At 49.1% G+C, this 27,626-nt stretch overlaps 1 long non-coding RNA gene across 3 annotated transcripts in view; it reads right to left on the reverse strand.

Annotated features, from left to right (window-relative positions):
• The window catches only part of LOC140386691 (uncharacterized), a 289,681-nt gene that overhangs the window by 182,431 nt on the left and 79,624 nt on the right, over positions 1–27,626 (reverse strand). The window lies entirely within an intron of this gene.

The raw sequence follows: 27,626 nt of genomic DNA on the forward strand, positions 1-27,626 counted from the left end.
GCAGTCCCTGAGGTGTAGGTACACCCACAGTGCTGTTAGGGAGGGAGTTCCATGATTTTGGCCCAGCGACAGCGAAGGAACGACAATGTATTTCCAAGTCAGGATGGTGAGTGACTTCGAAGGGAACCTCCAGATGGTGGCATTCCCAGATATCTGCTGCCCTTGTTTTGTAGTGGTCGGGGGTTTGGAAGGTGTTGTCTAAGGAACCTTGGTGAGTTCATGTAGTGAATCTTGTAGATGGCACACACTGCTGCCACTATTCGCAGGTGGTGGAATATTGACAGTACCGGTAAGAGTGACTGACACACTGTCCTTGAGGAGGAGAGGTCCAATTTTAACAATGAAGATACACTCCATAATGTTTTGTGATGCTGCACCATGCTAGATAGTATAGATTTTTATCAGATTTTGCAGCTCAAAACTGGGAATCCAAGAGGCACTGTAGGCCATCAGCATTTGCAAAATTGTGTTTGGCCACAATCTATAACCTATGGCCCAGCATATCCCCTTACTCTACCATAGCCATCAAACCAGGGGATCAAATCTGTTTTAGTGAAGAGCGCAGAAGGGCATGCTAAAAAGTGAGGTATCAACCTAATGGAGCTACAGCACAGAGGACTACATGCATGCCAAAATGCAGAAGTAGCATTTGATAGACAGAGCTAAACAATCCCACAACCAGCAGATCATTTCTAAGCTCTGAAGTCCTGCCACATTCAGTCATAACTGGTGGTGGACAATAATGATTCCATGGTTATCATTCGACATTTAATTCAAGATTTTTATTGAATTCAAATTTCACCAGGGTGCCATGATGGGATTCAAACCTGGATCCCCAGAGCATTACCCTGGGTCTTTGGATTATTAGTCCAATGACAGTATCACTACGTCACTGACTCCCCTTGTTACCCAGGTATGTCCTGCCAACGAAAAGCAGGATGGATCCAACCCGGCCAATTACCACCCCATCAGTCTACTCTCAATCACCAGCAAGGTTTTGGAAGGTGACATCAACAGTGCTATCAAACGGCACTTAGACAGAAATAAACTGCTCACTGATGCTCAGTTTGGATTCTACCATGGCCATTCAGCTCCTGACCTTGGTAAAACATGGAAACAAAAGCTGAACTCAAAATGCAAGAGTAACTACCCTTGACACCAAGGCCACAAATGAACAAATGTGGCATCAAGGAGCCCTAGCAAAGCTGAGGTTAATGGTAATCGGCTGGGGGGGGGGGGGGGGTCGGGGTTGGCACTCCACTGATTGAGGTCATAACTAGGACAAAAGAAGATGGTTGTAGTTGTTAAAGGTTAATCAATTAAGCCACAGGGTAACATTGCAGGAGTTCTTCAGGGTAGTGTCCTGGGCCCAATCACCTTAGTTGCTTCATCAATGGCCTTCCATACATTATAAGTTAAGAAGTTGAGATGTTCATTCATGATTGCACAATGTTCAGCACCATTCATGACTTCTCGGATACTGATGCAGTCCATTTCCATATGCAGCAAGACCTGGACAATGTTCAGATTTGGGATGATAATTGAGAAGTAACATTCACACCACCCAAGTGCCACGCAATGATCATCTCCAACAGGGGATAATTTACACATCTCCCTTTGACATTGAATGGCATTACCATTGCTGAACCTCCCACTATCAATATCCTGATGGTTACCATTGTCATGTGAGAGTACCTTTGAGAAATGGGTGTTTATAAATGGGTGTGTATATAAGTATATGTAGTGAGAGTACATTTAAGAAATGTGTTTATTACTGCAGTGATGTCAGAGTGTGGGTGGAGCTGGGCTGGCTGTCAGCTTTTTACTTTCGTTTTAGGCTGTTTGCTGCAGGGTGTGTTTTTGTTTCGTTTTCAGAGCTGGATAGCTGCAGTCACAGCAAGAAGGTGCATGAATCTCTCTCTGTAATCTAAAGTCTGTAAATCGATCCTGGTGATTTAAAACTAATAACAGTAGTGACTTTAACCTGATGTGCTTCTGGTAAAAGGTGTTTTAAGTCTTATGGATGTTAAAAGGAAAGCTTAAAGGATCAGTTAGTGTTGTATTTGAATTAATGGTTGCTACGATGTTCACTGTATGTTTTAAAAAGGTTAACTTGAGTTCATAGAATAAACATTGTTTTGCTTTAAAAAAAATACTTTTTAATTTCTGCTCTACCATACCTGTAGAGTGGGCTGTGTGCTCCCCATACCACAATCGATTAAAAGTTGTGGGTCAGGTGAACTCCATGATACACTTTGAGGTTCTCTAAACCCTGGCCCATGACACCACTAACAAGAATCAGAACTGGAAGAACTATATAAATACTGCAGCTACAAGAGCAGATCAAAGGCTTGGAATTCTGTGGTGAGTAACTGACTACCTGACTACCCAAAGCACAAAGCAAGTCAGGATTGTAATGAAATATTCTCCACTTTCCTGGATGAGTGCCGCTCCAACAACACTCAAGGAGTTTGACACCACCCAGGACAAAGCAACCTGCTTGATTGGCACCCCATCCACCACTTCCAATATTCACTCCCTCCACAACTGATGCACAGTGGCAGCAATGTGTACCATCTGTAATATGCACTGTTGCAATTCACCAAGTTTCCTTCAACAGCACCTTCCAAACCCACGACTTCCACCACCCAGAAAGATGCTCGAGACCACCGCCACTTGAACGTTCCCTTCCAAGCCACATTCATCCTGAGTTGGAAATATATCACTGTTTCTTCATTGCCGCTGGGTCAAAATTCACGAATTTTCTCCCGAACAGCACTGTGGGTGTCCCTACATCACATGCGCTGCAGCAGTTCAAGAAGGCATCTCACCACCATGTTCTCAAGGGCAATTTATAATGGCCAATTAATACTGGTCTAGTCAACAATACCCACATCCCATAAACGAATAAATAAAAAGGGACCTCAGGAGCCATATGGAGATGAAAAAAGATTTCTAACTATCTGGTACAGCTCTCATTTCTTGATACACATACTTACTGGTAAAAATACACCCAGTCATAAAATCCATTCAAAGCTTTTAAGGGCATAAGCTTTTGGGAGTTGTAACGACTCGGCAGAACTTTAAAAATAGTGGGCGGGACACATACTGGAGATCCATCCTCAATTCCAGCAGATAGAATTGTTGCCGATTGGGAAAGAAGATCGAATGTGCTTCGCTCCTGAGCGAAACCCAAACTCAACAGGACCACTTAATCACATCCACCCTTCAGGAGTGTTTATATCTGCCCCATTGGCCACGTGCACTCGGCGGGTCTGGAAGTGGTCGCAAAACGTGCTTCTGGCCGTGAGCAACACCAAAATATAATTTCACACTGGCTGGCCAATTAAAGGGCTGCCAGCATGAAACATGCACTAGGAAAGGCTCAGAGCTGCCGGAGAGGACGGGCACAGAGGAAAGGGAGAGTGCAGGATGGCACTTCTAATGTGCTCCCTCGGGGAGACACTCACTGTGGAGCTGTCTCAGGAAATTGCAAACCTGTAACGGTAGCACTCAGACGTCAGGCACCTTTCACAAATTTTATTTCAGTCCTGACATTTCATCCTGCCCTGGACCAAGGGTGCAGATAAAACATCAAGGCCACTTGCCCAATTAGTCTGCCCACCCACTGTAAAAGTAGACATGCCACGTAAAATTACCTCCCATCGACCCCATAATGGACTAAATAGCCTGCTTGATGATCAGTGGGTGCACTTCTGACTCTTGCACGTGCCCGCCGACTGAAATGTTGCTTGATTGCGTGACAACGCCGGACGTGCGCACAACGCCTTCTCCCGTGATTTCATGTGCTTCTGGGTTGGGCTTACGCCCTATCAACATAAAATTCTATCCAATCAATTTCTTACTTCCACATTGTGGCTGAAAGCACTTCCAGCCAAAATGGATTCTCAGCACTGAGTCCATACGGCCTGGAACCCTGAGTTCAAATAGCCCCGTTGAGTTTGGGTTTCCCACCTGTGTAATTAGAACATAGAACATACAGTGCAGAAGGAGGCCATTCGGCCCATCGAGTTTGCACCGACCCACCCAAGCCCTCACTTCCCCCCTATCCCTGTAACCCAGTAACCCCTCATAACCTTTTTTGGTCACTAAGGGCAATTTATCATGGCCAATCCACCTAACCCGCACGTCTTTGGACTGTGGGAGGAAAACGGAGCACCCGGAGGAAACCCACGCTGACACGGGGAGAACGAGCAGACTCCGCACAGACAGTTACCCATCAGGGAATCGAACCTGGGACCCTGGTGCTGTGAAGCCACAGTGCTAATCACTTGTGCTACCGTGCTGCCCGTTAACCTCGAATCCTCCAAGCCTTCCCACCCTTACATTCTTTGCCATCTCTCAGGGTGCCATCCAACACGGACTCCTGTTTCCCCCCCCCCCCTGCCGAGAACAGCACTGGGACCGTGCTCATAATACCGCACCCCCAAGGCTGTTCGGTGGGATGGACAGGCAGAAGCTGAAGTTAGCACTCGTATCGGTCCACACAATCCGCGGGGTGGAATGTCGGGACTGCAGGTGCTGAGCCCCTCGCGACCCCTCCCCTAAGCCCAGGGGCGACCCTCCACCAATGCACTAATGGCGGCCAACCCCTCCGACCGGGCCCATCATACCCTCTCCCACCCCACCGCCGGGGACTCCCACACACACCCCAGAACACCAGGGCAGCTGCTACTCACCTCCTTCAATCCCCACAGCAGCCATTTGGCGAGCTTTATGTTTTTAAATAGGTGTGCTAAAGGGCGTCCACGTGACAGCTCACAGGGGAGCCAGTGAGATCGCAGGGGTCTTTCCCATTAATGGGATGGAGTTTGGCCTTAATTAGTGATTATTAGTTTTTGCCATGCCAACGGGAGCAGGCCGATCGGAAACTGATTGGTGCCTGGCGCAGTTCCAGATTTCAGACTCTTCCACAATCTAACTGGCTCATTCGGATTCACGCCCCGTGCAGTGGTTAGATAGAATCATAGAATTTACAGTGCAGGAGGCCATTCAACTGATTGAGTCTGTACAGGCCCTTGGAAAGAGCACCTCACTTAAGCCCCTGGGGCATCGCAGCCCTCATCTTTGTTGCAGATGATGATGGACAGTGATTAAGTCAGCTTCCTTCTTGGTACATTGTTCCCATTACACCACACTGTGACTTGGTCCTAATGCAAAACAAATGTGCATTTTGGTATATATTTTCCAGGACATTGACATTTGTGCATCCATCACTCAGCCAGCAATTACATTTAGTCCAGATTGCACTTCTTCTTTGCTGTAGAATTGGCAGCAATCTCAATCTATAATGGTAGATTATGCAATGTTGCTGTGGAGCCTTTATCAAAGGCAATATGGATCAGTAATTTGGCGCAGAGGTCAGTACACCTGAATAAGTGCCAGATTTCCAGTTCCATGCTGTGAATTGCATTAACTGTCCAATCTGCAATTCCAATAAGTGAGGCTCTGACCCATCACTGGCCCGCCGAAATAATCAAGGAAAATTTTGAAGAACAAATCCCAGATGCCAGAGCATTGGGGCAATATTAAATGCTACCTCCAGCTGTGTACTAAGGGTTGAGGGCAGCATATAATGGGGCAAAAGGTGTGGGATGGCGACCCCGTCACCTTCTTGACTCCACCAAATCGAATCCAGGGCAGGAAGGGCTCAGAAAGGCCTTCTTGCCTGGCAGCTAATAGAGCCCTTAAGTGGCCACCTAAAGGCTTCATTCCACAGTGGCTAGTATTCAACCAGTATTAATTGGTTACTTGAGTTGCCTCAAAATAGGGTATTCAACCAACAATTGGACAGGGGCCACATCATCTGGGCAACTTTCCAGATAAATCCTGTAGGATATGACTGCGGTCTGTGGGAGGGGTACGTCCTCCTTCTTCGACATCCTGAGTTCAACGGACAGACTCACTGGTAGAAATTGAGATACCCTCCGGAAGCCATCCCCACACTGGAAAATGACCACCTTCTCCCCTTCACCAGAACCTCTCTAATTGGCCCTGTCCCACACACTGAGACTCCCTTCACTTCAGGCCTCCAGTGACGATCTTTAGCCTGGGTCTATTGAAGTGCCAATTTGATTGGCTGGCTGCTCCTGGAGGCGGGATATGTGCTCCACACCAGGCGATCCAATGGGAAATCACTCCAATTGGAGCAGGGAACCCAGTCAGCAGTCAGGCTCCTAGAAATGGCCACAATAGGGTTTACCATCAGCTCTCCAGCAGGTGGATGGACCAGCTTATGGGCTGCCTTTAGATTTGTATTTATAAAGAGAGATAATTACAAGGTAGAAATCTGATACAGAAGATCTGATAGTTTATATACAGGCTAATAAATAGTTAGCTGTTAGATATATGGATTGATTTGAGAACTCATATGCTGTTATGAACCTTGAGAGTGATATTCAATGTCATCAGAAACCTGAGATTCAATTACTGCCTTGTATCTCAAGCAGTCACGTTTTGTACTCTTGTACAATCAATATCCTGGAGTGTTCACATTCATTGCTAAAGAGTTGCTGTCTGCTGTTATTCCGGGTTATTGCTTTTCAGCTTGAGAAATGATGTTTGTGAATGGAACCATTGATAGAATGATAAAGATAAACAGTGATCTGTTATCAGTGCCTTTGTATCACTCTGCATTATAGTGACTTCCCAAGCCTGTGATATTTACAATGTTGGCGCTGGGATGGAGAGTGTGGGGGGGGGGGGGGGGGGGGGGGGGGGGCGCTGTGGGGAAGAGGTGCGCCCATCAGCTATGATTATTGAGAAATTACAGGACACTGTGGGTGTAGTTCATGTGCAGCATTTCTGATTGGCAACCAGTACAAACTCAGAAAATGATAGCAGTCATTTTACCTGGAGGTGTCCTCGTTGTTGCCAATGACAGTTTAGTGACAGCTGTCAGTGGATTTTTGCATGCTGATGGCATCGCTGCTTATTGAATAAAAATCTTCTAGTGCGCGAGGGGGAAACGATATCACTGGGACCCATAAATTGAATAGAATTAATTTTTCCAAAGAATACAAAAGTCTTCAGCCTGTTGACCAAGCAATAATCCTAACATCACATTATCCATAACACCCTATCCTCACCCCAACACCCTAAACCCAACTGCAAAACTGATCCTAATCCTAACAGTAACAGTTTCTGAAACTGCAGATTCAGGATTGCTGAGTGCTAACACTTTACACAGATGCAGAAGCATGTTACATTCCCAAGCACTGGGATTTCTTACTTCAACTGATACAAAATCCATTTTGCAGCAGTTACAGACACATATGATATTCATTGAACTAGTGCCGTGGAGAATAATTGATTAAATTATACAATCATTTTCCTGCTGCAAGCATCTTATATTATGAATTAATTGAGAGGCTATGTCAGCACATTAGCAAGTAAAGTATTTTTTGTGTCAGCACAAATTATTGTTTGTTCCAGCTATGTTTAAAATGAAATTAAATAAAAGCAAAAATGTACTACATCAGTAAGACTTCATTTAAACTTTCTGCGGAAAAAAATCAATGGAAAAGATCCAATGAGCATTACCCAGAATTTCCCAAAGCTCCCTTGATTCAGGATTGAAACATTGAGAATGCCATTTATTATTTAAGAACAGTGGAGGAAATTCTGGATCAATTAGTATAACTGATGCCGATTGTGGTGAAAGTACACAATTTGTTTTTCAGCACATTTTGAAATTTTGAACAAATAGGAGCTTGAGAACCAGTATGGATTTGTGAAGCATATGTCATGACTAGTTAATCTAGTTGAATTTTTCTGGGCAGCCACTATTCTGCCAGATAAAGAAATGTCTATGGATGTTATTTATATATGCACTTCCAGAAGGCATTTGATAAAATTCCAAATAAGAGGCTGTTAGCATTAGTGAAAGCTCATGAATTTGGTGAAATGTATGACAACAACAGGTTTGAAGGTAGTACAGAGTAGGGATACTAGTTATTTTAATAAAGGTGAGGGGAGTCAGATGAGTAAACAAAAGAAGATGTTAAGTTATAAGAACATTCTATTTACAAGGGGCTGGGTTGAACCTCACCAGGTCCTCTCTCTCTGTCGGTTGGTTCCTATCTGGCCAACCGAATATACAACATGGATATCAGCCTCGTAGTTAGCGGGGGAGGGGATCATACTCTTCGAGGCACAAAGGGAAACAATCAAACTTGCCCCGTATGTCCTGTGCAGGTTATTACACACCCCTTCCCCTCCAAATCCAAATATCTCCCACAGGGCATGATGAGGATGATGAAGAGAGATGAGGAGTAGATGAAGCAGAAGTTAAAAACATCGATGGTGAGGAAGGAAAAGAAGACACTGGCACAGTTCGGGCGGGTGTCAGACCACGCAGCTGCTTTGACTTTGGCACATCATTGCCTGGCGGGGGGACCGGATCAGCCGGCATATACTAAGCCGGAGAACAATGCTTGCGGTTGGACCGTCTGAACGACGGAGGTGATCTAAGGGACGCTTCATGAGCTGACCTCAAACACGGACCTGGTATGAAACATGACCAATTTGATGAATGACAATCCCTGGATGTCAGCAAGGCCCTTTACCCAAGTTACGGGCGTGGACCGCCTCATCAGGTGTGAAGCGTCGTAGAAGATGATGCCTTGTTGGGTAACGCCTTTGTAAATCTAGCGTGCTGCGTACTTTTGCGCCAATGTCAGGGAGCAACAAACCCAACCACATCCGTAGTCCCTGGCCCATCAACATTGCGGCTGGGCCCATCCCAGTCACAGCATGAGGTATAGTTCTATACGAGAACAGAAAAAATTACAGTCGGGTATCCATTGAACCTGTGGTTTATTTCTTTAGGCCCCGCTTCACCATCTGTATAGTGCACTCCGCCAGTCCATTCGACACTGGATGATAAGGAGTAGTGTGAATATGGCGAAAGCCATTCGCTTTTGGAAATGCAGCAAACTCCTCACAAGTAAACTAGGCCCCGTTGCTGGTAATGAGCATCTCTGGTAAACCGTGGATAGAAAAAGAGATGCGCAACCGTTCAATGGTTGCGCGGGAGGTGATGGATGCAATTTTGTGGAGCTCCAGCCATTTTGAGTGCGCATCCACCAAGATGAGAAACATGGATCCTAAAACGGACCAGCGAAATCCGCGTGAATGCGAGTCCAGGGATGTCCAGGACACTCCCACGGATGCAGGGCTGTCACTGCCGGAAGCTTGTGCTGGTCTTGGCAAATAAGGCCACGCTGGGCTACCAGCTGAAGGTCTGCGTTGATGCCCGGCCACAAGACCCAACTCCTGGCCAGCATTTTCATGTTGGAGATACCCGGATGTGCCGGGTCAAGGTTCTTCAGAATCATTGCTTGGCCTTTTTCAAGCACAACGAGTCTTGTGCCCCACAGGAGATACCGCCTTAGTTGGTCAGCTCCGACACCTTGGTGGAAAAAGCTTTATATCCACTGGAAGCTGTCGCTGTGATCCACTGGACAAAACCAAACGTCGCACCTTAGCCAGCGCCAGATCATGGGCAGGGGAAGATGACTCAATCTGTTTGCATTCGCTATCAGCGTTCCCAGGCGTTGTTCGAAAGGATACTGGTCCGCAGCCAATAGCAGAGCCCACCTCTGGATCTGGACTGACGCGATCGGCGGTACTGCCTTATCTTCGTGAAACAGGCCAAGTGGTGGCTTTTGTTAAGTAATTATGAAAAAATGGCATCTGTAAACGCACTGATGAAAACGTTTGCCTCCAAACACGTCGGCCAGACCCTCTTTCTCTCTGTGCGCATAGTTACACTCCACGGCCGTCAACGTCCTAGAGGCAAAAGCTATCGGACAGCTACGGCCATCTCCCATCCAATGGGAGAGGACGGCGCTAATGCCGTAAGGTGAAACAAATGAAGGTGGTTGAGGATTGTCACTAAATTCGGCTGTAATAATTGATCAGGCCTAAGAAGGAGCAAAGGTCTGCAACATCATGTGGCGCAGGGGCCACCTTGACCACCTGTACTTTGTTGGCCATTGGGTGTAGGCCATCCCGGTCGACCCAGTAGCCTATATTCACCAATTCTTTGGTATTGAAAACTCACTTCGCCCTAAGCAGGTGGACGCCATATTCTGAAAATTTCTGTAATACTGCTTCAAGGTTTTGCAGGTGTTCAGCCTCAATAGACCCTATGATCAACACATCATCGAGATAGACAGCAATAAGCGGAAACCCACATAACATCCCCTCCATGACACGTTGGAACATGGCACATGTCGAGGAGATGCCGAATGGAACCAAGTGTTCTCATATTAGGCGGCATGGTAGCACAGTGGTAAGCACTGTTGCTTCACAGCTCCAGGGTCCCAGGTTCGACTTCCGGCTTGGGTCACTGTCTGTGCAGAGTCTGCACGTTCTCCCTGTGTCTGCGTGGGTTTCCTCTGGGTGCTCCAGTTTCCTCCCACAAGTCCCGAAAGATATGCTGTTAGGTAATTTGGACATTCTGAATTCTCCCTCTGTGTACCCGAATAGGCGCCGGAGTGTGGCGATGAGGGGATTTTCACAGTAACCTTATTGCAGCGTTAATGTAAGCCTACTTGTGACAATAAAGATTATTATTATAATCTTTTGTGAGTATTGATGGTGACATATTTTCTCAACGCCTTGTGCAGTTTAAGTTGTAAATAAGTATTACTCATATCTAACTTGGTGAATGTAGAACCACCTGCCAGTGTGGCGTAGAGATCTTCAAACGAGATAGCGGGTATCGGTCTAAACGGGAAGCTGTATTGACGGTTAACCTATAATCGCTGCAAAGGTGGACAGTCCAATCCGGTTTCATCAACCGGAACACCTGGAGCTGCCAAGACAACGAATCGAACCGGCTGAATTACACCGAGGCTCTCCAAACGCTGGAGTTCAGCCTCGACCTTATCAACAAGAACATAAGGGACCAGTTGAGCACTAAAAAATCAGGGGCTGAGCCTGCAGATCCACCTGGGTTTTCGCAACGGTTCTCTTACTTTTCCCAGGGCTGGGCCAGAAAACGTTGGGGAACTTTCGCTGTAATGTATATAAGCCCCCATCTCCACTTGGAGTACATGTTGCCAGTCAATCCGCAAATGGTGCAGCCAATCCTGACCCAGCAGGTTGGGACCGACCCCTGAACCAGAAGGAGGAAAAGGCGCAAGGACTGATGCCAATAGACCATCGGGGCAAGCATGGAGCCCACAATAGCCAAATGCTCCCCTATATACATGGAAAGGCAGGCAGCCAAATCAGCCAATAATAATTGACTCACCCAGTGTCGGATCCGATCGAACACATGGTGCGGCACCACCGAGATGGCAGTACCTGTATTCACCTCCATTTGAATTAAGTGTCGTTTGACCATTCAGGGATACAAATTAGGGCTACCGAGGCGCAGCCACGCAATTCAGCTGCATTTCCGACTCTTCTCAAACTTCTTCATTGTAGTCCAAACGTAGGACCCTAGCATGGGCCGATGCCCAAGTTGTCCTGGGCAGTCAGGGCGCTGTCAATCACATGCCGGTGGCTTCAGCGACCCCGACATCCACACCTCCCGCAGGGGCGAAGTTAGCACCTCCTGAATCCAGAGAGGTCGTGCGCCGTGCTCCCCGAGACCTTGGGCCTACAGCATCAAGGCAGTCCATTCCAATCACTGAAGGGCATCGGGGGTGAGGGGGCAGTTGGGGGGCTGGCGGTGGACAACACTCGCCTCCATTCCCTGGAATTTCTGTAGGCCACGAGCGGCACTTTCCTGTGAAAGAGAAATTTGCAAAGCCTGCTGGAATGTTAGGGAACCTTCACCTAGGAGCTTCTTTTGTATTTGGAGATTGTTAATACTGCAAGTCAAGCGGCCACGGAGCATTTCTGCCAACAGAGTGCCATATTCTCAGTATTCGTCAATTTTTCCCAAATGGGAAACATACTCAGCAATCGACTCCCCTTGCGACCGTTCCACCGCATTGAATCTGCATCTTTGCACAATGATGGATGGAGTTGGGTTGAAATGATTCCCCACCAGCACCATGAGTTGGTCAAATGCTACCGTATCTGGTCGCAGAAGACAATGCCGTGTTGAGAAACGCCATTATAAATCTTGTGTGCAGCGTACTCTTGCGCCAATATCTTCGAGCCCACAGGGAAAACAATTGAATCTGCCTTGTGTGACCTGTGCAGATTATTGTTATGTAATCCAAATAGTAGGTGTGACCTACTGGTTTCCTTACTTTTTTGATATATTTGTCAATGACAGATGAAGGAATGGGGAGATGTTTATCCAAATTTGCTGAGGACAATAAGTTAGCTAGTGCATTAAGTACTAAGGATGGAAGCAGAAAGTTGCAAAAGGACAGTGATAGATGAAGTGAGTGGGCAAAACTGTACCAGATGGAGCTCACTGTGGGTCATATTTTTGGACCTAAGAAAGATCAATAAGAGTATTTTCTTAACAGGAAAAAGCTAGGAACTGTGAAGGAGCAGAGAGAGTCTAAGTATAGAACTCACTAAAAGCTAATGGACAGGCACAAATAAAAATGTTAACCTCTATCGCTACAGAGGCCAGACTGTAAATGGGTGAAGGTTATGCTGTGGCTCTATAGAGTTCTGGTGCTGTATTTTCAACCCCATAAGAAACAATAAATAATGCCACTGAACTGCATGATGGTTTTGTGGCTCCATTCGGCCTCTAGGCCATTTTTGTTGAGCACCGAGGGATTAGGGGTGTTGCAGGGCGGCAAGGTTACCCAATTGGCCTCCAAGTTCCCGCAATGGCCAATATAGGTGCCAAGGGGCCAAAAGGCAGGCCTAGAGACCTCCCCCACCTGCTGAGAGTAGAAGAACAAAGCAAAGATTATTTTTTAAATTAGTTTATCTCCTGTGGCAGTTCTAGATCTGGAGCCCAGTTTATGATGGGTGAAAACTGATACTCACATGAAGCACCAGTCTCTCGCTTTCTCGCTCTTAAACAGACATACAACATGCTGTATATCAGCAACCCATGGATAAAGTTGCCAGCTCAAGCTCCAAGGCTCTGACCAGAAGGGTAGCCTATTGCAAATGACCTTTGTTACAGGTATTTCTACCAATCAATATCCAATTCGATGGCTATTTAGTAATTTTCCAGAACTTCTTAAATATTCATTTTTGGAGGATGGGGGCTTTGCTGGCTTGCCCTTGAGACAGTGGTTGTGATTTGCCTTCTTGAATTGCTGCTGTACATATGGTGTAGGTTATATGTACAGTGTACACCCACACTGCTGTTAGGGAGGAAGTTCCAGGATTTTGATCCAGCAACAGTGGAGGAAAGGTGATATATTTCAAAGTCAGGATGGTGAGTGACTTGGATGGGAACCTCCAGGTGATGGTGTTCCCGGGTATCTGCTGCCCTTGTCCTTCTAAATGGTAATGGCCATGGGTTTGGAAGGTGCTGTCAAAGACTTGGTGAGATCCTGCAGTGCATCTTATAGTTGGAACATATGTCTGCTCCTGTGTGTCAGTGATGGAGGGTGTGAATGTTTGTGAAAGGGGTGTCAATCAAGAGAGCTGCTTTGTCCTGGTTGGTGTTGAGCTTCGAGTGTTGTTGGAGCACTCATCCAGGCAAGTGGGGAATATTCCATCACACTCCTGACTTGTGCCTTGTAGGTGGTGGATAGGTTTGGGGGGTTAGGAGGTGAGTTACTCGCCACAGGATTCCTAGACTCTGACCTGCTCTTGTAGCCACAGTATTTATATGGCTAGTCCAGTTCAGTTGTTGGTCAATGGTAACCCCCATGGTGTTGATAGTGCGGGATTCAGTGATGGTAATGCCATTCACTGCCAAGGGGTGTTGCTTTGATTCTCTTTTATTAAAGGTGGCCAATACCTGGCACTAATGTGGTGCTACTTTTACTTGCCACCTGTCAACCCAAGCCTGGATATTGTCCAGATCTTGCTGCCTTTGCACATGGACTGTTTCAGCACCTGAGGAGTCACGAATGGTGCTGAACATGGTGCAATCATCAGCGAACATCCCCATATCTGACCTCATGTTGGAAGGAAGGTCGTTGATGAAGCAGCTGAAGATGGTTGGGCCTAGGTCACTACCATGAGGAACTCCTACAGTGATGTCCTGTGACAGAGATGATTGACCTCTAACAACCACAACCATCTTCCTCTGTGCCAGGTATGACTCCAACCAGCAGAGAGTTTCCCCCTGATTTCCATTAACTCCAGTTTTGCTAGGGCTCCTTGATGCCATACTCGGTCAAATGTGAATTTGATGTCGAGGGCAGTCAACCTCACCTTACCTCTGGAATTCAGCTCTATTGTCCATGTTTGAACCAAAGCTGTAATGAGGTCAGGAGCTGAGTGACCTTGGCGGAACCCAAACTGAGCGTCAGTGAGTAGTTTTGCTAAGTATGTGCCACTTGGTAGCACTGTTGATGACCGCTTTCATCATTTTCCTGATGATTGAGAGTAGACTGATAGGGCAGTAGTTGGCTGGGTTGGATTTGTCCCGCTTTTTGTGTACAGGGCACACCTGGACAACTTTCCACATTGACGGGTAGATGCCAGTGTTGTAGCTGTACTGGAATAGCTTGGCTAGGGGTGTGGCAAGTTCTAGAACACAAGTCTTCAGTACAATTGCCAGAATATTGTCAGGTCCCACAACCTTTTCAGTATCCAGTGCCTTCACTGTTTCTTGATATCATGTGGGGTGAGTCGAATTGGCTGAAGACTGCATCTGTGATGCTGGCGACCTCTGGAGGAGACCTAGATGGATCATCCACGAGGCTCTTCTGGTTGAAGATTATTGTGAATGCTTCAGCCTGGACCTTTGCACTGATGTGCTAGGCTCCTCCATCATTGAGGATAGCACAGAATTGTGGAGCCTCCTGCTCTATTGTCCACCACCATTCACAGCTGGATGTGGCAGATCTGCAGAGCTTAGATCTGATTTGTTGGTTGCGGAATTGATTAGCTCTGTCTATCACTTGCTGCTTATTCTGTTTGGCATGCAAGTAGTCCAGCTTGATACCTCATTTTTCAGTATGCCTGGTGCTGCTCCTCCATTGAACCAGAGTTGATCCCCTGGCTTGGTGGTAATGGTACAGTGGAGGATATGCTAGGCCATGAGTTTAGAGATTGTGTCTGAGTGTAATCCTGCTGCTGTTGATGGTCCATAGTGCCTCATGGATGTCCAGTCTTGAGTGCTAGATCTGTTCTGAATCTATTCCATTTAGCACGTTGGTAGTGGCACACATGATGGATGGTATCCTCAATGTGAAGATGGGACTTTGTCTCTGCACGGACTGTGCAGTGGTCACTTCTACAGATACTGTCATGGACAGATACATCTGCAGCAGTCAGATTGATGAAGACATTTTTTCCTCTTGTTGGTTCTCTCACCACCTGTCTCAGACCCAATTTAGCACATATGTCCTTTAGTACTCAGTCAGCTCAGTCAGTCGTGGTGATACCGAGCCATTTTTGGTGATTGACAATGAAGTCACCCACCCAGAGTACATTTTGTGCCCTTGTCACACTCAGTGCTTCCTCCAGGTGATGCTCAACATGGCGGAGTACTGATTCATCAGCTGACGGTAAATGATACGTGGTTATCAACAGGAAGTTTCCTTGTCCTTGTTTGAGCTGAAGCCGTGAGACATCATGGGGTCTGGACTCCCAGGATAACTCCCTCTCAACTGTATACCATTGCGCCGCCACCACCTATGTTGAGTCTGCCCTGCCGGTGATACAGGGCATACCCAGGGATGGTGACAGTAGTGTTTGAGATGTTATCTCTACGATATGATTCTGTGAGTTTGACTGTGTCAGGCTGTTGCTGGAGTAGACTGTGAGACAGCTCTCCTAATTTTGGCACAAGCCCCCAGATGTTAGCAAGGAGAACTTTGCAGGATTGACAGGGCTTGGTTTGCCAGTGTCATTTCCAGTGCCTACGGTTGTCAATCCGGTTTCTTTCCTTTTTATTGACTTTGTAGCGGTTTGATACAACTGAGTGGCTCGCTAGAGGGCATTTAAGAGTCAACCACATTGCTGTTGGTCTAGAGTCAAAACAGACCAGGTGAAAACTGCAGGTTTCCTTCCCTAAAGGGCATTAGTGAGTCACTGGTCGGGGGAAGGGATTTAATGACAATTGACAATGGTTTCATGGTCATCATTAGACTTTCAATTCCAGATATTTATTAGATTCAATTTCCACCATCTACTGTGGCGGGATTTGAACCCAGGTCCCCAGAGTATCACACTGGGTCTCTAGGTCACCAGGCCGATGACAATACCAATATGCCACCACCTCCCCTGTGTCAAATTTCATGTGTTCAGGTTATTCCCAGCTGTGTACATGGGCCTGAGTAAAGAAAAAAATTGGTGGCTGAAAAGAAGTGAAATTGAACAATTTGATTATTCACTTCTGCAGTAGTTTTAGATGGTGAATGGTAGCTTTGAAAAAATTAGCATACTGACTCATCCATTTTCTGCTGGTTCTAGGTTCGGCAGCTCCCGCCGGGAACGGACTTTTGGGCTCTTCAGAGGGGCCCCAACGGCAATTGTTCGATGGCTTCCAGTGTGGGAAGGTGACAGCAAGGTCCCCCCGTCATTATATGGAATGGACCAGGAGTGGAGCGGTTAAAAAAGTGATCCTGGTGCAGCGGAAAGTGCGAGGGAGGAAAAGCAAGATGGTGGCAGGTGGAGACCAAGCAGCGTGGGCGCAGTGGTTTCTTAAACGCTGCTTTGAGGAGCTGAGGACAGAAATGCTGGCGCCAATGAAGGCGGCGATTGAGAAGCTTGTGGAGACCCAGAAGGCCCAAGGGGCGGCGATCCGGGAGGGGCGGCAAAAAGCCTCGGAGAACGAGGACGAGATCTTGGGCCTGCCGGTGAAGATGGAGGCGCACAAGGCGCTGCACAAGAGGTGGGCGGAAAAATTTGAGGACCTGGAGAATAGGTCTAGGAGGAAGAATCTTCGGATTCTGGGTCTCCCTGAAGGAGTGGAGGGGCCCGTGCCGGAGCATATATGAGCACGATGCTCAATTCGCTGATGGGCGCGGGAGCTTTCCCGAGGCCCCTGGAGCTGGATGGAGTTCATCGGGTCCTGGCAAGGAGACCCAAAGCCAACGAGCCGCCAAGGGCTGTAGTGGTGAGGTTCCACCGCTTTATGGACAGAGAGTGTCCCCTGAGATGGGCCAAAAAAAGAGCGGAACAGCAGGTGGGAGAACACGGAGATCTGAATTTACCAGGACTGGAGTGCGGAGGTGGCTAAGAAGAGGGCTGGTTTTAACCGGGCTAAGGCGGTGCTCCATCGGAAGCGGGTGAAGTTCGGGATGCTGCAGCCAGTGCGATTGTGGGTCACGTTCCAAGATCGGCACCACTATTTTGAAACGCCTGATAAGGCATGGAACTTTATACAGACTGAAAAGTTGGACTCAAACTGAGGGTTTGTCGTGGGGGGATGTTTACTGTGTTTACTGCGTTTGGGGAATGTTCTTTTTGTTTTGGTGCTGGGTGAATGGATTTGATGTGGGGGCTGTGGGAGAGTGTGGGTGTCGGTGTTGGAGGGGCAGGGCGGGTGGTACTGGTGTACGTACATGCCCCGAATTGGGATGATGCCGGATTTATGAAACGCATGCTGGGTCGGATTCCGGATCTGGAGGTAGGAAGCTTGATAATGGGGGGGGGGGAACATCAACACAGTGCTGGACCCAGCACTTGACCGTTCTAGGTCCAGGACGGGTAAGAGGCCAGCTGCGGCCAAGATGCTCAGAGGGTTTATGGACCAGATGGGGGGAGTGGATCCATGGAGGTTTTCCAGGCCGCTGGCCAGGGAATTTTTCTTCTTTTCCCACGTCCATTGAGCCTACTCCCGGATAGATTTTTTCATTTTGAGTAGAACGCTAATCCTGAAAGTGGAGGGAACGGAATATTCGGCCATAGCCATCTCAGACCACGCCCCGCATTGGGTGGAGCTGGAGTTGGGGGAGGGGAGGGACCAGCGCCCGCTGTGGCGCCTTGATGTGGGACTGTTGGCAGATGAGGGGGGGTGCGGGCGGGTGCGGGGGTGTATTGAACGATGCTTGGAGGCCAACGACAATGGAGTGGTGCAGGTGGGGGCAGTCTGGGAGGCGTTGAAGGCGGTGGTCAGGGGAGAGCTAATCTCCATTAGGGCCCACAGGGAGAAGAGAGAGGGGAGGGGGAGGGAGAGGGAGAGGTTGGTGGGGGAGATTTTAAGGGTGGACAGGAGGTATGCAGAGGCCCCCGAGGAGGGGCTACTTAGGGAGCGACGGAACCTCCAGACGGAATTCGACCTGTTGACCACGGGGAAAGCAGAGGCATAGTGGAGGAAAGTGCAGGGGGCGGCGTATGAGTATGGGGAGAAGGCGAGTGTGGCTACGAACCGGCGGAGGAACACCGGGTGTCGTTGTATGCCGATGACCTGTTGTTGTATGTTGCGGATCCAGTGGAGGGGATGGCGGAGGTCATGCGGATTCTTAGGGAGCTTGGGGACTTTTCGGGGTATAAACTCAACGTAGGGAAGAGTGAGCTCTTTGTGGTGCATTCAGCGGACCAGGGAAAGGGGATAGATGAGCTACCGCTGAAGAGGGCGGAAAGGAGCTTTCGGTACCTAGGGATCCAAGTAGCTAGGAGTTGGGGGGCCCTGCACAAGCTCAATTTGACACGGTTGGTGGAGCAGATGGAGGAGGATTTTAAAAGATGGGATATGCTGCCACTCTCACTGGCGGGTAGGGTGCAGTCGGTCAAAATGATGGTCCTCCCGAGGTTTCTCTTTGTGTTCCAGTGCCTTCCCATTTTGATCTCAAAGGCCTTTTTCAAGTGGGTAAGCAGGAGCATCATGGGATTTGTATGGGCGAATAAGACCCCGAGGGTGAAGAGAGTGTTTCTGGAGCGTAGCAGGGACAGGGGGGGGGCTGGCGCTGCCGAATTTATGTGGCTATTATTGGGCAGCCAATGTGGCGATGATCCATAAGTGGGTAATGGAGGGAGAGGGGGCGGCGTGGAAGAGGCTAGAGATGGCGTCCTGTGTGGGCACGAGCCTGAGGGCGCTGGTGATGGCACCGCTGCCGCTGTCGCCGACAAGGTACACCACGAGTCCGGTGGTGGCGGCGATGCTGAAGATCTGGGGTCAGTGGAGGCGGCACAGGGGCGAGGTGGGAGCCTCGGTGTGGTCCCCGATTCGGGAGAGCCATCGGTTCGTCCCGGGAAGGATGGATGGGGGGTTTCGGAGCTGGCATCGGACAGGGATTAGAAGAATGGGGGACCTGTTCATCGATGGGACGTTTGCGAGCCTAGGGGCGCTGGAGGAGAAGTTTGGGCTACTCCCGGGAAACGCTTTCGGGTACATGCAAGTGAGGGTGTTTGTGAGGCGGCAGGTGAGGGAATTCCCGCTGCTTCCGGCACGTGGGATTCAGGACAGGGTGATTTCGGGTGTATGGGTTGGAGAAGGCAAGGTTTCGGCGATTTACCAGGAGCTGAAGGAAGAGGAGGAGGCCTCGGTGGAGGAGTTAAAGGGCAAGTGGGAGGAGGAGCTTGGGGAGGAGATAGATGAGGGTCTGTGGGCTGATGCCCTGAGTAGGGTTAATTCTTCCTCCTCTTGCGCCAGGCTCAGCCTAATACAGTTCAAAGTTACTCAGAGAGCGCATATGACAGGGGCGAGGTTGAGTAGGTTCTTTGGGGTTGAGGACAGATGTGGGAGGTGCTCGGGGAGCCCGGCAAACTCATCCATATGTTCTGGTGGTGCCCGGCGCTGGATGGGACTTGGAGGGGTTTTGCGAGGACTATGTCCAAGGTGGTGAACGCCCGGGTCAAGCCGAGCTGGGGATTAGCATTATTTGAGGTATCGGACGAGCCGGGAGTGCAGGAGACAAAAGAGGCCGGTATTCTGGCCTTTGCGTCCCTGGTAGCCCGGCGGAGGATTTTGCTACTATGGAAAGATGCAAATCCCCCTAGTGTGGAAGCTTGGATCAATGACATGGCAGGGTTCATCAAGCTGGAGAGGATAAAGTTTGCCTTGCGAGGGTCTGTGCAGGGGTTCCTCAGGCGGTGGCAACCGTTCCTAGACTATCTCACGGAGCGTTAGGAGGAGGTCAGCAGCAGCAGCAGGCCAAGGGCGGGGGGCGGAGGGGCTCGCTAGATGGCACTCCGAGAAAAGATGGGACAGTCATGGTAAGGGTGGGCGAGGCTTGGCTGATTTGAGGGTCTCAGGATGGAAGCCTTCACTGATTGTCGGTCTCTCTCCTTCAATTCCTTCCAGATAAAACAGTGTTTGCTGGTGTTGATCCCATGGAGGTTGCTTTTGCATTGTTTGTGGCAATGGAAGTGGGCAGATGCCATAGAAGGCAGGCTGAAGACGGCACCTTATGGACATGGCACCCCATGGAGGCGGAGGCACCCCGTGGAGGCGGAGGACATCTGCTCCCGGTGGCCGTAAAGGTCACCGCAGGCCTAAACATTTACGCTACTGGGTCACTCCAGAGGTCGAACGCGGACCTGTGTCATATCACAATCTTCGGCCCACAGGTGCATTTTAGAGGTGACTGATGCTCTGTACGCCCAGGCATCAGACTATATCACCTTCAAGCTGGGCCAGACCCACCAAGACGCCCGGACTGTAGGATTCACCACCATCGCCAGGAAGCCCCATGTCCGGGGACGATCGACAGCACGCATTCATCCTGCGAGCATCGGGGCAATGGGAGTGCCCCATATTAATAGGAAGGGATTCCACTCCCTGAATGTTCAGATTGTGTGCCCATTGCCTCAGAATCATACACGCATGTGCCTGCTACTCTGGGAGTGTGAATGACAGCTACATCCTGGGGCACTCAGAGAACCCCAGTGTCTTTGAAGACCACCCCAGGATGACGGGTTGGTTCGTGGGGGACAAGGGATACCCGCTGAGGAAATGGCTGATAATGCTGTTGCAGAGGCCTGATACCGAGATGGAGACCCATTATAAGGAGGTGCACATTGCCACCCATGCTTTCGTTGAGCAGTACATCGGACTGCTGAAAATGACATTCCGATGCTTTGAGCACTCTGATGGTGCCCTGCAGTATAGCCTCCAGAAGGTCTCCCGCTGTGCCATCCACAATCTGGCACAGCAGTGGGGCGACATGCTGGAGGAAGAGAAGGAGCAGGAGGAGGCAGAGGGACATGCGGCCTTGTCTGAGGAGGAGGATGACAGACCAGGAGGGGCTGGAGGACAAGCCCAAGGAGGAGCTGGAGAATGGAGGATAGGTGGCAGCATGGATCCGACATGCCAGGAGGCCTGTCACATTAAAGGTAAGTTAATGGTGTGTCACGAAGGTTGGCCGGCGTGGGTTGCGAAGGTCTGCCAGTGTGGGTCGCAAAGGTCATCTGGCGTGGGTCGCAAAGATCGGCCGGTGTGTGTGGCGAAGGTCAGCCAGCGTGAGCCGCGAAGGTCAGCCGCCATGAGTCGCAAAGGCCGGCCGGCGTGGGTGGCGAAGGTCAACCGGTGTGGGTTGCGAAGGTCAGCCAGTTGGTAAAAGTGGGTCCTGGGAAAAAAAGTTTAAAACACCAGGTCACTGTCTTCTTTTAAAAATAAATTTAGAATGCCCAATTCTCTTTTTCCAATTAAAGGCAAATTTACCGTGGCCAATCCACTTCAGCTGCACATGTTGGGTTGTGGGGGCGAGACCCACGCAGCCACAGAGAAAATGTGCAAACTCCACACATACAGTGACCCGGGGCTGGGATCGAACCCGGGTCCTCAGTGCCATGAGGCTGCAGTGCTAACCACTGCACCATTGTGCTTTAAAAAAAAGTTTTAAAACACTGCTATAGTTAGTCAACTCATGCTCCCTTCTCAATGTTTATTACCTCTTTGCTTTTCCTTGATGCTACTTGTTCATTCTTTATTTCTCTGAAGAAGGCTCTAAGCTGTCATTGACAGGCTTTTTCTCCACAGATGCTGACAAACCTGATGTGTTTTTCCAGCTTCTTCCAAAGTTATATCAACAAATAAAATACCTCACATTGTTTAAGTTCATTATTAAATGCATGATTTTCTCAGAACTAGTGTGTGTGGTGACACATTAATTCAGTATATCAACTTCTGATCTATTTTTTCCACATCACCTATTCTATTGACGACACTTGCTTTGATAAGAACCTTGTATTTAAACTGGTACTTAAAATCGGAATATAAAATGTCTTATTTTTCTGACTGTGGGGCTTAGTTGCATTTTCACAATATAAATGTCCAATAATCATTTATTTTTGCTTATTAAGGGAGCAAAAGAGGAAGAAATGTCTGGGGAATGTAATATTTATTCAAAATAATCTCTCATGTTCTAGAAGAAAAACCCAAGTAGAAAGTTGAAGGAATACCTGGATCAAGTTGGCACAGTAAGAAGTCTTACAACACCAGGTTAAAGTCCAACAGATTTGTTTCGAGTCACTAGCTTTCACAGCGCAGCTCCTTCATCAGGTGAGTCCAGACTTTAACCTGGTGTTGTAAGACTTCTTACTATGCCCAACCGAGTCCGGTCAGGCCGGGGGCAGGGTTCAGGTCAGGTCGAACGGGGAGGGGGGAGCAGTGGGGTGTGGGTGTGGTGTGGTGGGTCTTCTGCGGGGGTTCGTATGCGTGGCAAGGTTCCCGTGCAAGGCGGAGTCTGGGTGTTTAAATAGTTACTCTGGAGTTTGAAGTTTTTTTCCCCTTCTAACTCTTATCAGGGCAAAACCATCCAAACTTAGCAATTTAAATCGTTTTTGTTGGATGACTCAAAGCACAACACAATTGTCCAGAGGAAGTTAGCGCTTCTGGGCAATTGCTGGTAAACCCTTACATGGGAACTTCCTAGAGGGATTCCCAGTACATCATAGGGGTACCCGCTAAATGCAATGATGGAGAACCCAGAAGTTATGTGATTTTATATAGAAAAATTCTGTAAGAAACTTAGATTGCATCAAAGTATGTAAGAAGCAGAACACAAGAGTTACTAACACTCAGGACCATAATCCCCAGGCAATCAACTCTATTTGCCCTTTGATTTCTTACTTGTCACCCTATCCTATTTGAATGTCCTGGAGGTTTGGAAAGGGCTGTTCTCAGCATTGTCACATCATTAATGGATAAACCCTTCATCAGTCCACCAAGATGCTCTAAGTATTTGCAATCAGACATACCAGCAAAATAATGTAAATATTCACCTAATCTTGTATGTGCCTCATGGGGATGTGTGGTAGGAATCTAAATGGGTCATAAAGACTTTATTTAGAAAGCTTGGACAGGCAAGCCATCTGGTATATGCCCATTTTAATATAAGTTGTAGCTTGTAGTTAAATCCTCGGAGTCTGTCAATTCCCAGTCTCCTGGTGGTCTATTATAATTTGGATAATCATTGTAAAGTGATTTATGTACAAACAATAATCAGACATACCCTGATTCCCATCTGCTCTTCAAGGTCAAACCCTGATTTTACCTATTGAAAATACATAGTATGTACAGCATTGAGGGTTAATATTGTAATGAATTGCAAACCCCTGGATCCACAAACATTGAAAGCCCCTTAAAATTATCTATTCTAAAAAGCTAAGTAGAAAAGCAATATTAACAGCATTTTAGAAGCCTAACCTCCAAAACTGTGCCTAAAAATGTGATTGATCTGCCAGAAAAACAGAGGAAACAAATGCATCCATTTAGACTGGATGTTGACACAAACATAGCTGTTGATGATGTCAGAAGAATATAATTTTTTGTTTTGCTAAAGCCATTGTTTGCTGTGAAAGGAATATTTGGCAATCTGCTACATGAATATCCAATAATTTAGGTAAATTTCCATAATGTAGGGTTGCATAGCAACGGCGACTGTGCATCAAAGTAATTTGTTGCCTGTGAAGCACTTGGAAACATCCTGAGAGACAGAATAACGCTTTTTTAGAAATGCCAGCATTTCTCTTTATAATTAACAGTTAGTTGGATTTGAGACTTCCCGATAATTCTGTGGTGAACCACTGTTATTGTAGTTCCACTGTTACTTCCAGCACTGTATATATTCTCTGTTACTGTTTATTCCATTGTTACTCACGGTGTCATATATTGTTGTTCTTCCGTGGCTCCGCCCCACTGGGTGTTGTATATAGTTGACTGATCTGTAGCCCTGTCTCCAGTCTGGGTTCAGCAGCAGACAGGCTACATCTTAGAGTATTAAACCATTACTTTGTTTCCTACAACTTGCCTCGTGTGTAATTGATGGTGCATCAATTTAATACTCTTAAGGTAGTACGATGAATAAGTCACTCAAGCCTGAGTGATTGGACCTGGACCCAGAGGCAGCCGACGCCACCGCGATCTTCCAGCATTGGCTAAGCTGTTTCCAGGCCTCCCTCGACTCTTCCACTGACGCCGTCTCAGGGGAGCACAAGCTTCGGGTCCTCAATGCCCGGGTGAGCCACCGAATATTTACCCTCATCAGAGACGCAGCCACGTACGACAAAGCGATTACACTCCTCAAAGGGCAGTACGTGAGGGCGGTAAATGAGGTGTACGCCCTGCACCTCTCACCATGAAGCGTCAGCGCCCAGGAGAATCTTTGGCCGAGTTCCTGCGTGATCTGCGGTTACTCGCCCGGAATTGTAGCTGCCAGGCAGCAATGGCAGTTCAACATACCGAGCTCCTGATCCGGGACGCCTATGTGGCCGGCGTTAGGTCTGACTACATCCGTCAGCGCCTGCTCGAAGGGGGTCCCCTCGACCTAAACGACACAGTGCGGCTCACGAACTCCCTGTAAGTGGCCTTCCGGAATATGGATGCCTTCACGCCCGACCACGCGGCATCCTCGTGGGCGTCCTGGGCGCAGCCATCACATGATCTGGGGGTGTCACAAGCCTGTGCTCCGCGGCAGCCTGCCAACTCCGGGGGACCGTCCTGCTACTTCTGCGGCCAGGGTCAGCACTCCAGATAACGCTGCCCAGCTCGGAGCGCGACCTGCAGCGATTGCGGTAAGAAGGGCCACTTTGCAAAAGTCTGCCAGGCCTGCCCTAAAACATCCAAATCCCACCATGTGCTTTCTTGCCTGTCGGGACCGCCCCCTTCTAACGCGTCATCTGTCTTGTGCGCCCCATGGAGTCCGCCATCTTGTTCGTCATCTCCAACGCGACCTCCACGTGCGACTCGTGGGGGCCGCCATCTTCTACGCGACCCGCCACGTGCGACTCGCAGGGGCTGCCATCTTTGATGCCACCCGCTACCACCGACCAGACCAGCCACCTTCCGCAGCTCACCTCCGTCACCCTCGACCAGTCCTGGCCCCATCATCTCGAGAACTCCATGATGACCGTCCGGATCAATGGGCACGAGACGACCTGCTTATTCAACTCCGGGAGCACGGACAGCTTCGTCCATCCGGATACAGTAAGGCGCTGCTCCCTCCAAATTTTTCCTGCGTCCCAGACAATCTCCCTGGCTTCCAGATTACACTCTGTTAAGGTCCAGGGGTACTGTGTTGCAGCTCTTGCGATAAGTGACGTAGAGTACGTTAACTTTAAACTCTACGTCCTCACTCATCTCTGCGCTCCCCTTTTATTAGGCCTAGACTTCCAATGCCACCTCCGAAGCCTGACCTTAACATTCGGTGGACCCCTGCCCTCTCTCACCATCTGTAGCCTCGCGACCCTTAAGGGCGCCCCACCCCCGCTCTTCGCTAACCTCACCCCGGACTGTAAGCCCGTCGCCACCAGGAGCAGACGATACAGTGCTCGGGACAAGGCCTTTATCAGGTCAGAGGTCCAGCGAATCCTACGGGAAGGGATCATAGATGCCAGTACAAGCCCCTGGAGAGTCCAAGTGTTGGTCGTAAAGGCTGGTGAGAAGCTCCGGATGGTCGTCGACTATAGTCAGACGATCAAGCGATACACGCAGCTCGATGCGTACCCCCTTCCCCGCATATCTGACATGGTCAACCAGATTGCGCAGTACCGAGTCTTCTCCATGGTAGACTTGAAGTCCGCGTACCACCAGCTCCCTATCCGCCCGGAGGATCGCCATTACACGGCCTTCGAGACAGATGGCCGCCTCTACCACTTCCACAGGGTCCCCTTCGGCGGCACCAATGGGGTCTCGGTCTTCGAATGGGAGATGGATCGAATGGTTGACCAGTACGGGCTGCGGGCCACATTCCCGTATCTGGATAATGTCAACATCTGCGGCCATGACCAGCAGGACCATGACACTAACCTCCAGCATTTCCTTCACACCGCCAAGCTTCTTAATCTTACGTATAATAAGGAGAAGTACGTTTTCCGCACGACCCGCCTAGCCATCCTCAGCTACGTTGTGGAAAATGGAGTCCGAGGGCCCGATCCCGACCGCATGCACCCCCTCCTTCAACTTCCCCTTCCCCACTGCCCCAAGGTCCTGAAGAGATGCCTGGGGCTCTTCTCGTACTATGCCCAGTGGGTCCCCAACTATACGGACAAGGCCCGCCCACTCATAAAATCCATCCTTTTTCCCCTGTCGGCTGAGGCCCGCCTAGCCTTCAACCGTATCAAGGCAGACATTGACAAGGCCACGATGCACGCTGTGCACGAGTCCATCTCGTTCCAGGTGGAGAGCGATGCGTCTGACTTTGCTCTGGCCGCAACCCTCAACCAGGCGGGCAGGCCCGTGGCTTTCTTCTCCCGTACCCTCCAGGGCTCCGAAATTCGACACTCCTCAGTCGGAAAGGAAGCCCAGGCCATTGTGGAAGCTGTGCGACATTGGAGGCATTACCTAGCCGGCAGGCGATTCACTCTCCTCACTGACCAACGGTTCAATACTACACAGCGGGGCAAGATCAAGAACGACAAGATTCTGAGGTAGAGGATCGAAATCTCCACCTACAATTACGACATCTTGTCTCGCCCTGGGAAATTTAATGAGCCCCCAGATGCCCTGTCCCGCGGTACATGTGCCAGCGCACAAGTAGACCGACTTCAGGCCCTCCACAATGACCTCTGTCACCCGGGGGTCACCTGTTTTTTTCATTTTGTCAAGGCCCGCAACCTGCCTTACTCCATCGAGGAGGTCAGGATCGTGACCAGGGACTGTCAGGTCTGCGTGGAGTGCAAACTGCACTTCTATCGGCCAGATAGAGCGCAACCGGTGAAGGCTTCACGCCCCTTTGAGCGCCTTAGCATCGACTTCAAAGGGCCCCTATCCCTCCACCGAACGTAATGTGTACTTCCTCAACATCGTTGATGAGTACTCGAGTTTTCCCTTCGCTATCCCATGCCCTGACATGACCTCGGCCACTGTCATTTAGGCCCTGCACAGCCTCTTCACCTTGTTCGTTTCCCCACCTACATCCACAGTGATTGGGGCTCCTCATTCATGGGTGATGAGCTGCGTCAGTTCTTGCTCAGCAAGGGCATCGCCTCAAGCAGAACTACCAGCTACAACCCCTGGGGAAATGGACAGGTGGAGAGGGAGAACGCGACGGTCTGGAAGGCCGTCCTCCTGGCCCTATGGTCTAGACGTCTCCCAGTCTCCCGCTGGCAGGAGGTCCTTCCCAATGCGCTCCACTCTATCCGGTACTTCTGTGTACAGCCACCAACGAGACCCCTCAGGAACATATGTTTGTCTTCCCGAGGAAGTCCCACCTCAG

This window comes from Scyliorhinus torazame, chromosome 12 (genome assembly GCF_047496885.1).
Source record: "Scyliorhinus torazame isolate Kashiwa2021f chromosome 12, sScyTor2.1, whole genome shotgun sequence".
NCBI lineage: Eukaryota > Metazoa > Chordata > Chondrichthyes > Carcharhiniformes > Scyliorhinidae > Scyliorhinus > Scyliorhinus torazame.